General features: G+C 36.2%; 1 long non-coding RNA gene and 1 pseudogene across 3 annotated transcripts; both read right to left on the bottom strand.

Moving 5' to 3' along the window:
- Positions 1-466: 466 nt before the first annotated feature.
- Positions 467-7,069, bottom strand: LOC112027597 (factor of DNA methylation 4-like; annotated as a pseudogene).
- A 7-nt stretch (positions 7,070-7,076) lies between these two features.
- On the bottom strand, positions 7,077-9,546 carry LOC136061190 (uncharacterized). Of its 3 annotated transcripts, none has more exons than XR_010632465.1 (5): positions 9,415-9,546; positions 8,985-9,245; positions 8,581-8,846; positions 8,039-8,192; positions 7,077-7,329 (listed from the first exon to the last, which is right to left on the bottom strand). It is a non-coding gene; the product is annotated as an uncharacterized LOC136061190 (long non-coding RNA). The 3 variants fall into 3 exon arrangements; XR_010632464.1 differs by having other exon boundaries at positions 8,985-9,242; XR_010632463.1 differs by lacking the exon at positions 9,415-9,546 and having other exon boundaries at positions 8,985-9,378.
- Positions 9,547-11,056: the final 1,510 nt, after the last annotated feature.

Here is an 11,056-nt window from a genome sequence, read left to right as displayed (position 1 = left end):
TGCAATGATGCACTGGAGCAGGCAATTGCGTGTGACATGCATTACAACCAAGTTCACAAGGCAAGCACCCATACAATGCTCCCTGCAACAGAGTGCAATAACAAGAAAATGCAGCGACAAAAATTGGAAATCCCATCTCAAGGGCCAGATGCTGCTGTACCTTCCCCATGTGTGGTCATATGAAGCATTTCCAAGCTCGGGGGGGGGGGGTCATAAAAAAAAAAAAAAAAAAAATTTGTTTTAAGCTTTGCCCCCCTTAGGTTCGAATCCTAGTTCCGTCCCTGCCCATAATAGCTAATCAGGAACAAGATTAGGTATAAATTGAACTAGCTGTTATGGGAAACAAACCCAGTCTTTATTTTTCTTCTTTTTTAAAGTAATTAAATAAAAGAAAGAGAGGAGTGAATAAAACACATCAAGGGCAGTAGAGTTGGAATTATACTTTATTTTTTGACAAATTCAATACTGAAGGAAAATTCGTCTTTGTATGTATTACAAATAGATCATTCTGCATTGATAAAAATACATGGTGTTAAGGATCTATGTAGTACATCCAGGTAATAAGGTTAAAGGGAAAACAATATAGGTAAACACCTAATAATTGTTATCAATGTAGAACTGCAATTACAAGGTCACTTTAATGGACCTGAGTGATTCAACAAAAGGTATTGAAATGTCATCTGACAAGAAAACCCTGCCTAGCTACTTGTTATTGATGTCTATTTCATCCTGCAGAATGTAGGTCAACTTCGAGCCACATTGTACTTCTCGTGTCCCTTTACCACATCAGCAAAAGACATGACATTTCACAAACTTTTGTTTCATAGACTCCCCAATAGTCGCTCCAACCTCTGATCGTATTATCTCGATCCGAAACAATATCTGCAATTCATATCTAGTTTTTATTAAGGAAAACAAAAATGCAGTAGCCAATGGGAGCCAGATTGTTCTCCTTAAACATCAAATAAGAAGTGTATGGTGATGCAGAAATTAGTGAAAATGAAAAAGGATACTCTCTGACTATATCACCAGTACCAATTATTTCAAACATTACTGATGCTAGCTGAACATGCTATCATCACAAGAGTGGAAGAGAGAAATTTCTATCAAAACCATTGGAATTGCATGATAAATCAAAAGAATGGTTGGTGTCCTACAACTGTAAATATTATTTTGTTGATTATTCTACTGAGATAAGCACAAAAGCAAAGAAAAAACCGCACTTACCTGGTTTCAATTACACCCGTCTGAAACAGCAAGACCAGTCCGCAAACTTTTTCATCTTTCTTTAAAGTTGCTGTCCAACAGAAAGATTTTGCATGTTTCACTTTACAAATGGATTTATTGTTTCCCTAATAAAATTATATCAAATTAGCTTGCAAATGGAAATTTTATAATACTGTAAGTTAAAATAAAAAAGGCAGATAGAGGATCTGAATCACAGATTTCGTAGAGTACAAGTGCAACGAATCCCCACAACAAAGCAAAAGAATTGAATCCAACAATCTTTCCTCAGAACATGCAGTTTCTGAAGAGGGCTGTTGTTCACCTTCATGTGAATTTATGCTAACTGTAGTACTATTGGGCATAGGTTCGTTCTTGGTAGCATTATCCTCATGGGACTTCAGCTGCATCTCATTGGATGATTCAGAGACAGAGATACTGACAGCTGGAGTGCAAAATATCTTAGAATTTTATAATAAGCGAAACCAAACTTAAAATTATCTAATTGCTCCTAGAAGGAAATTGTACTTGCCTATAACATACATTGAAATTGCAATTGATGGCTTTTTAAAGTGCCATGGCTGAGTGCTTATAATTTTACCAGTACCACCTTCAAACAAATTAATCTTTGCATCCTTGGTTAATAGTACTATCTCTTATAATTGTCTCCTTATATCGTAAAAGCTTGCAAAATATCAAAATAATCAGATATATCAATAACTATCTCATTAATATAATAGTTAACATAACCTAAAAGAATATGAGACTTGTTATGAACAAAAAAAAAAACAACTTTCGAGATATTTTTCTAAATGAAAAGTTATCAAGATATTATTCTAAATGAAAAGTTATCAAGTAGTGATGTAACATATCCTAAAAGTTGTGAAGCTTGATCCTAATATATTACACCTAATGCAAAACAATAAAAACTACCATCATCTGATCTCATCTGTCCATTCTATCTTTTCATACACAGAAAACATAAATCACCAAAAGGAAAATTCTAAAGTTTCTTATACTCCATCTGATTACGGATATGCATTAGATAAAACACTAACAATAGCCTACCATTGACCCAAGCATACAAAATCGTTGAAACTCTTGAAGCACCACATCCATGTTTCCTTAATAAAAGGACTCTTCGGCCACAAATCCTGAAAAATAAATTAGAATTAAAATAGCATGAAATACCTAAAATTCCTAATCTATACATTTGAGGACTAAATAATGACCTAAAACGAGATTTATTGAATAGAAGATCAATCTGTGCCAACCAGTATCCATGTTCTTGCATGGATAACTTCCAAATAAGGGAATCCAAAAAATTTATAGAAATCATGAAAATGGCTTCAAAATAATGCTAACAGAAGCAACTAAGCAATCCAATATTTCCTTGATTTCTAACTGGTGTTTACATTTATTAACTACTAGCATAAGTAAACAGAATTCAACAAATGCACTACATTACAGTGTAACCTGCATATGCCTCATTTATTATTATTAATTTTTTTAAAACCTTATACCCTTATATGCTTCATATTGAACATTCCCTCAATGACATCTACTAGCATGACTTGAGGGTATTCAACAGATGTTGTCCACCCGTTTTTCCCCATCACTCATACAACTAGAGAAGGAACTGATGCAACATCATAACCAGGTGTTATATCAGGAATTTGGCATATGAAGTCTAGGATTACTTGGCTCTCTTATGGGGACGCCAATACAAAATACTTTCACCTAACCACCATCCAAAGCAAAGCTCGAAATTAAGTAACTACTCTTAAGGATAACAATGGGCAGTGGCTAGTTGAGTCCCAACTCTCTAACCTCATTCATAACCACTTTCAAATATGCACCTTCAGCGTCTCTTTCGTTTAAGAGATTTTCACATATGTAGTACATGCAAGACTCCTTCTTTCAACGTTGCCTTCCTTCCTTCTTTAAAATTCCATAGTTCTTGTATTATGTACCGACTACTCAGATTGTATTCATTCATCTCCATCAAGGCTACTTTGACGGCCTCATAAACTTCATCATCACCATCATTCTTCAAACTCTTCATTTTTTCATCTTCTTCATTGATTTCTTCCTGTAAATCCATATCCAATATACCATTATACAAAAAATATCGGATACCTTAGAATTTGGAATACCTTAAGGCACATATTTTCAGTATAGGCATACCTTACTATTTCCTTCTTTATCTGTGATTATCTTAAAGGGGTGCCAGCTTGGATCCCTGAGATAATCCTCCCATTGTGAACACAGTTCTATTGCTTTCTGAGCTGCTTCTTCATTAGAAATTTTTCTCTTCATTGCAGTGAGAAATGGCTTATTGTCAAGCTCTCCCATTCTCTTGATGCCAATAAAAGCACGGGTTGACACTTCCCTCATTCCCTGTGAAACAAGGAAATTATACTTCCAACCAAAGAACACAAGCATTTTCACATTGGATTAAAAGCATAATTTAAGGACAAGATATCTAACAAAGTTCTTAAGTAAATAACTGCCCTTATCCATATATTCGAAATTGAACAGATAATAGTGCAGCCAAACAATGAACTATGCTTATAAGGAAGATTGCTTGTTCATCATTTTATATATATATATATATATATATAACTGACAGAGATCATTTACTGGTTCTTTTGTCTTCGTGCAGGATGTGCATATAAAGTGTAGCTCATTTCATACCTTATTTAGCATATTGAACCTAATAGCATTTGCTGCGCATACACAAGTTGTTTACTTATAAATAGGTGCAAAGGGCAGGAGAAGCCATCATAAGAAAATAAAATAAATTAAAATATTTGACACACGTTAGTTTCCCCAATATTTCCCTATTGAAATTGTAACGTCCAATTTATAGCTGGGATTTCAAGTTGCATCAAAGAAGGCTTAGAAGGAAAGAATAAGACTACCCCCTCTCCCATTCTCCTGTCTAGGCCCTTCAGCCATTGATTCCTCAACAGGTAGATGCTGCTATGATCAGGCCTAGGCAAGGTTGTCCACAAACTAATCGCCCTCCTGCCCTAAGAAGAAGAAGGAGAAGACTGTCCCCTTCAAATGAAATTAATAGGGTTATGGTATTCCTTTAAAAAACCTTTTGTATTTTTATATTTTCTTGTTCTAGAAATTTTTTTATAAGAGGAAAGCTTTTTCCCTAAGCATGTTTCATCAACTTAAGATTGAAGATTGGGTCACAAAAGATCTACGGAATCACTCTGCATCAGAATATGATTGAAAGAAATTTTTTTTTTTTTTTGTCAAAACTGACATGTTAAAATTTTAAAATATTATATCTTTTCCTACAATTTCATCTGTGTTTCGCATTCAGAATTTTTTTTTTTAAATTTCATACGCCAAGTCCATAGTCCCCACCTCATGTATTGGTTAAACATTATCTACAGCGATATCTTATCTCTCTCTCTCTCTGGGAAAGTTAATTTATGCCATTCTCAGTATGATGTTTCAAACCCTCAAATAACAATGTATTGCTATGGCATATTGTCCTAAAATGGCTACTGATTACCCACTAGCAAACCAATCCATTAGAATGAATACATTAGAGTTGAAAGACAAACACTTACTGATATTAATTCTTTGTGAGCCTCTTGCAGTTCATCATTACTTTTGCGCTCCTTGATGACAAGAGCTTGCTGAAGTGCTTCCATGTGTTCCAATTCTTCTTCCTTCTCCTTCAAATCTTCTTTAATTGCATCCATATTTTTTTTCAGCTCCATATCCCCATCTTCACCCATATGTTTCAACACGTGTAAAGCCCCTCTCATCCACTCGATCTCCAGCTCTAGTGCTTGTCTAGCATCAAGTTTCTTTTCCAGTTCAATAATTTTGCTGTGAAGCTTCTCCTTTTCTATCTGCAATTGCCAATCAAACACAAATAAATAATGCAAGTTCTATAATTGATACACTTTTTAATATTTTTCTCTAAGATCCAGCTCAAGAGAAAGAATGGAAAACACACCTTTTGTTCCTCTGCTAACTATAACACTTTTTCATCAGCATATTTTTGCTCTAAGGTAGCCCTTTCAACCTGAAAAGGCAAAAATTGATGTTCGTGCATTTCATAATATGTTTAGAATTTCCACCTAGTATTTTCAGGAATAGGATATTTAGAGTACTAGTCCTTCCAATAAAGGATTTAGCAATAGCCTATACAAAGGCTTCATTGTAGTCAATTACATTGACAGTGAGATTGACTTTAATAAAATTTCATAAGCTTATATTAAGCTTTGAGGATGTGATTGCTCTCTCCTATCTAGGTGTGATTGCTCTCTCGAACCTAAGTGTGATTGCTTCGAAAAACCTATGTGTAATTGCCTATATATCAAACCTTATTCAAGAACCCTTCTAGATCTCATGAAAAAGAACTTATTTAGTGATGAATATCTAAAATTTCAATAAAAATTGGTACCAGAGCCCATTGAAACTTTTGTTTGCGTCATTGTTATCAACCTTAAGAAGGATGTCAAAACCTTTACCACCTTATGGTGCCTTTTAACTAAGACCAAGCCAGTACCAACATTGCAAATGGTTCATTAATACGTAACTTTAAATTATAAAATATCACAGGAGAAGGACAGAGAAGGAACCTTCAAAGGTCCAAAATTCCTAGTTTTTTAATTCTAATTACTAATATCTGACTTCACTGCTAGCAATGTAAAATCATTTTATCAATCTATTAAGACTTAACAATCTTAATATGGAAAGATATAAATTACCCTTTTTTTCTCATCATGAAGCTCCCTTCTCTCAGTTTCATTCTGAGCCTCACGTTGCTGCAATTCCTTCTCACGCTGCTCAAGTCTTTTCATTTGTTCTTCTAAACGCTGTGTACTCTTCTGATGCTCCAAGGAGATCTATGCAAAATGATTGTGTGATTTCTGCTGCACCATTCTTATCTCTGACAATATAAATTGAAACTTAAAAGTTAGTTACTGTAAGGAATGGTAGTTGAAAAACATACAGAACAAAGTAAATTCACTTCAGGAAAAATGTGAAATTTGAGCATACGTTCATTGAACTTCTTAAGCATTGTATCCTTAGCCGTCATCAATTTGTTTAGAGATGCATTGGTCTCAAGACATTTGTTCTTCATCTCTTCAAGATGCAAACTCTTGCTCGTGAGGGTATTTGTTAAGTTCGAGTTTTGATGCCTTCCGCCAATCTTCTGCTTCTTTGGCAGAAATGGTTTTCAAATTAGCATTCTTTTTTAGATGGTCACCAATAAAACCTCTTGAGTTATAATCATCACTTCGGGCCACCCATCCATACAGCTTATTTCCTGGATTTTCGTGTCCATAGTAGTCCCTTTTCCCACAATGCTCAACTTCAAAACTCTTCTCAAATGACATAGCATTGTTGAAACCAGCCCAATCATTCTTAAACTCTACTATGGCAAAACCTGGGTGACCCCTATAACCCCATAAGGGAAAAACCTTCAGAGGATTAAACCCCTTTCTTAAAAACTCATCCCTGAGTTTCGAGCCACTCTCAGCAACTTTTTTTCCTTCTTTCCATTCAGTTTGAATGTTTGCAACAATGCCCTTCCAAGGATACACAAACTCTTGATCTCCATCAGCTAAAAGGTGACGTTGAGATTTTTTGGAGGTCCTGAATGACCCTGAACATCATGATGCCTCCTTGGATGATCACCATCAGGCGTGGGGGTAGATTCAGATTTTTTAGAATGTTCTAAATGAACCGGCACATCAAGAGGCCTCCTAGAACGTGCAAACTTCTTATCACCATCAGGCATAGAGGTACATTCAGATTTTTTGGCAGGTTCTGAATGAGCATGCCCATCGAGATACCTTTTCATATACCTCTCTAAAGCTAAGTGCTTTGCTTTCTCTTTTACGCCCCTACTCGTTGATCTACCAAAACTAGAAGCATGTTGGAGAAGATCTTTATAGTAGTAATCTTGCTTCCTCTTCCATAGCAGTATGGGCATCTATATACTGTACTAGAATATTTAACCTTAATTCTTCCTTTCTTCAAATCACTATACTGCTCATACTCAATAGTCCTTCCAATTCTTCTCACTAATATCTTCTTCTGAACTGGAAGACATTTTCAAACCTGAAACACAACAAAAATCAAATAGTCAGATTTTATTTCCATTCATTATTCTATCTTTCCTAAACAACAAAGCAATTACGATTTAAAAACACATAAATTTCAGAAGAAAGAAAGTAATCTTTAGTTCAGTTCTCTGTTTCTATAAGTGATGATTCTTCAATGGTTGTCCAAATTATCATGTTACACACTGTTCTGCTTCTAATATAATCAAATAACTATAACCCTTTACTGAAATTGATAACTTACACATGCTACCCACTTTTCAATGTCACCAATTCTATGTAATTTAGATCAGCTAAAAAAAACAGTTATAGCATCCAGGAACTTGGGTCCGTGCATTTAGTATGTCATTGGCTAATCAAAAACAGGAGCAATGATAGTGACATATTTTCACAACTTAATGAAGTGACAAGTTATGATCAATACAACTGAGTTATCATTTTCACATTGGCCAACAACTGAGTTCAGTTTTATTATATACCAATCACTACATGCTTACTGAGAAATTGTGTAATAATCCAAAGCGTTTCCGTTAGACCATTCATATAACAAGAAATAACAGGAGGACCGACAAGGTTCATTCTAATATTGGGAAAATACACAAGATGAAAAATAATGCACATTTCCAAAACAGCAATAACAGTCTCGACTCTTCACTTATCAAGATCGTTTTGATTCAACTTTTAACCATTAAATTAATATTGCTTACCATCTTCTTCACCTGCATCAACGTCATTTTGGCCCCCTGGGTACTCTTTACCATCACCTAGACCTTGAGGAATGGCATTTGCAGGAGGCAATCGCCTTTGAAGCTCCTCAACAACAGGGATAACATTTTCATCTGACGGATCCCGAAGCAATACCTATCATTCAATAAAATTAACGATCACAAATTGCAAAAGCAACTCAAACTCAAAGTTGTTTTCTACTTATTGATTTAATTGTTAAATAAACATCAATCAACCAATAAATCTACTCAAGAGGCACTCTTGATCCACCAAAAGTCAATCCTTAGTCATCCAAAACACCAGAAAAGTACAAATTTTTTAATTCCCACCATCTGCTTAGTGAGAAGGGGGAAAATCTGCATCTAAAAATTATAATTTTCAGATCATTGCTTTTTCTTTTCTTTTTTCACTTCTCTTCATTTTTTTGTCTACTTCTTAAGCTTATCATCAAATTGGGGGGTAATGATTCTTAAGTACATGCATAGAGACTACAGTAAAGGAGTGTGTATCAAAATTGACTGACCTAACACCATCCAGATTCCCTTCAGATACAAGTTGATGCAGATGGTTGCTTTTAACGCTGGAAATGTCCAAAACAGATGTAGGGGACAGTTCCAACATATCTATTGCAGGACTATTAGAGACCTATCAAATTGCATTGAAGTACCTTCATGAAGGGCCTCTAAGAACTATTTCTAGTATATTTATTTTGGTAGTAAACAAGCCAGTTCTGCAAGTTTTTTCTTCTTCTTGACCAGCTTGTCAGGATTTGTTTGCATCATATACCACCTGCATATCACAGTCAATACATAGTAAGTCAGAACAGACATAATCACAATAACATAACTTAAGTGCTTGCTAATAAAAAAAGATGATTGCATAACTTATTTTGCTAGGAACCACAAATCCCTAAAACAGTAAACTCACTAGCAACAATTCACAGTCTCACACCAGCTACTCAAACAAATGAATTTAAAGCATTCCAGCAGTACTTCATGGCTCCTTAACACCACCAAGTAGCACCAGACTGAACACCCATGTAGCAGACCCAAAAAGCCAAATCCCCACCATTTTGCGGGCATGGGAACCTCCATTTACTAACACCAGCTCTAAACCCTCTTCATTCTTTGCCATGCCAATCCCTGCAGTGCTCGACATTTTTCTAAAGGACCCCACATAATCACCCTGCTAAAATTATATTTGCAAACATGTTTATCATTATTTTTGGTATGGGATTTGATAGATTCAATCAAAAACTAATTTTACCAAAAGAATAACAACAACAGCAGCAACAAATCCTTTCAAACGTTGGCTATTAGATCCTATTACCATGCCATAAACAAGGTAGTTAACAAACCTCTTTTTCAAGGTTCACCAATTTTTCATTTTTTAACCCTCGTATAATGTTTGGGCGGGGGAGGAGGCTACAGGGCATCATCGTTAGGCTCATCATCATGCTACAAAGACATTAGATGCATACAATCAATATTTGGTGTAATGATAAGAATAACATGGACTATAAAATATATATCATTACATTGTAATTAATGTTACCATACCATAAATTTGCCTTGGTGTCCTATTTTGTGTCCACCTATCCCACAAGTGGGTGCTCTTCTAATGCGTTGTGGTCTACCTTGTGGGGATGAGGGCTGATGAGGGAGATGCTTGTCCAGTACATCAGTATGTGGCTGTAGAGTGTCAATCCCAACCAAAGGTCCTAGAGGGTCAGATGAGGATGAGGTAGGTGGGTAATGATGCTCTGTGTAGAGGCTAGGAATTGGTGCACTAGAGCTAGTGGGTGGGTATAAGGGTGTCTTGGGGAGAATAGGAGGGGTCAAATTTTGATCAATACCGAGATCAAAATTGGGCTGCGAAAGTGGGGTGGGTGAAGGGACCTTGGGCTGAAGAGATGCATCTACCATGGGTGGAAGGGTCTCGGGATGAGGAGATGCGTGTGGGATGGGTGCAGGTATCTCAGGACTAGTTACAACCCGAGGGGTTGTTGCACGCTGACCACGGCCCCTAGTTGTACTTGTGCTTGGGCTTGCTGTTGCAGGCCGACCACAGCCCCTAACTGCACTTGTGCTTGGGCTTGCAATAGCACGCCGACCACAGGTCAGTGTACTTACAGGTGTTGTGCTTGTGCTTGGGCTTGCAGTAGCTGTTGATTCAGTCTCATGCCCATTGTTTGCCCGCCCATTTGTTGCAGGACCACCACCTAGCCCAGCCACATTAGTTAGGACGCACCGGACATGGTTATGTTCTCGGCTGCCTATAGGAAGCATCTCCAACAGCGCTAAATCGCTTTTAATCTGAAACGGAAAAGGAACCAATACAATCAAATTTGAGACATTTATGTATCAATTATAGAATAGATAATATAGTACTTATTAATCTACTCAAATACTCAACTAAGAACTAAAGGTTTTATTAGAATACCATATGTAACTGTTAGGTTCTAAAGGTTTAGGAATTTATGTATTTAGAACTCTAATTTGTAATATTGGCAAACCATGATCAAAATAATATGTTTAGTCTTGTTAAAATGTGCTCAAAGTTGTTTAATTATTGTAAAGTTGGAATCGAGAGACTGTAGATGCATTGGAGCATTCCGGTCTGGCTCAATCAATCGAAGAATAGATTCGATCGATCGAAAATCGATCAGATTGCGTTTTTCTGCAGTTTTCCAACTCAGCCCTAACTCATTAAACGTTTAGGGTTTTATGTTTTTGCCCTAGGTATATAAGGCAAAACCATAGCCACGTTTTTAGAGTCGCTCCAGTTGTATTGTTACTCATACATTGCTGTTTTGTGTAAATCTCTTGTGAGATCTAGAGGAGCTTTCCTTTACACAAAACTTAGGGTTTTCAAGATTGAGATTACTTCAACATCTTGATGATCAACTTGGTTGCTACCATTGAAATTTAAAGAATATCAAGCGTGGGTGCTTGTAGCTGATTGAAGAATTCAAGAAAGAAGGAGTCCGTGGATTCGGA

The sequence above is a fragment of the Quercus suber genome, unplaced genomic scaffold (genome assembly GCF_002906115.3).
Source record: "Quercus suber isolate HL8 unplaced genomic scaffold, Cork oak 2.0 scaffold_290, whole genome shotgun sequence".
Classification (NCBI taxonomy): domain Eukaryota; kingdom Viridiplantae; phylum Streptophyta; class Magnoliopsida; order Fagales; family Fagaceae; genus Quercus; species Quercus suber.
Note: the sequence above shows the minus strand (reverse complement) of the source record. Positions and strands in the feature narration are given on the sequence as shown.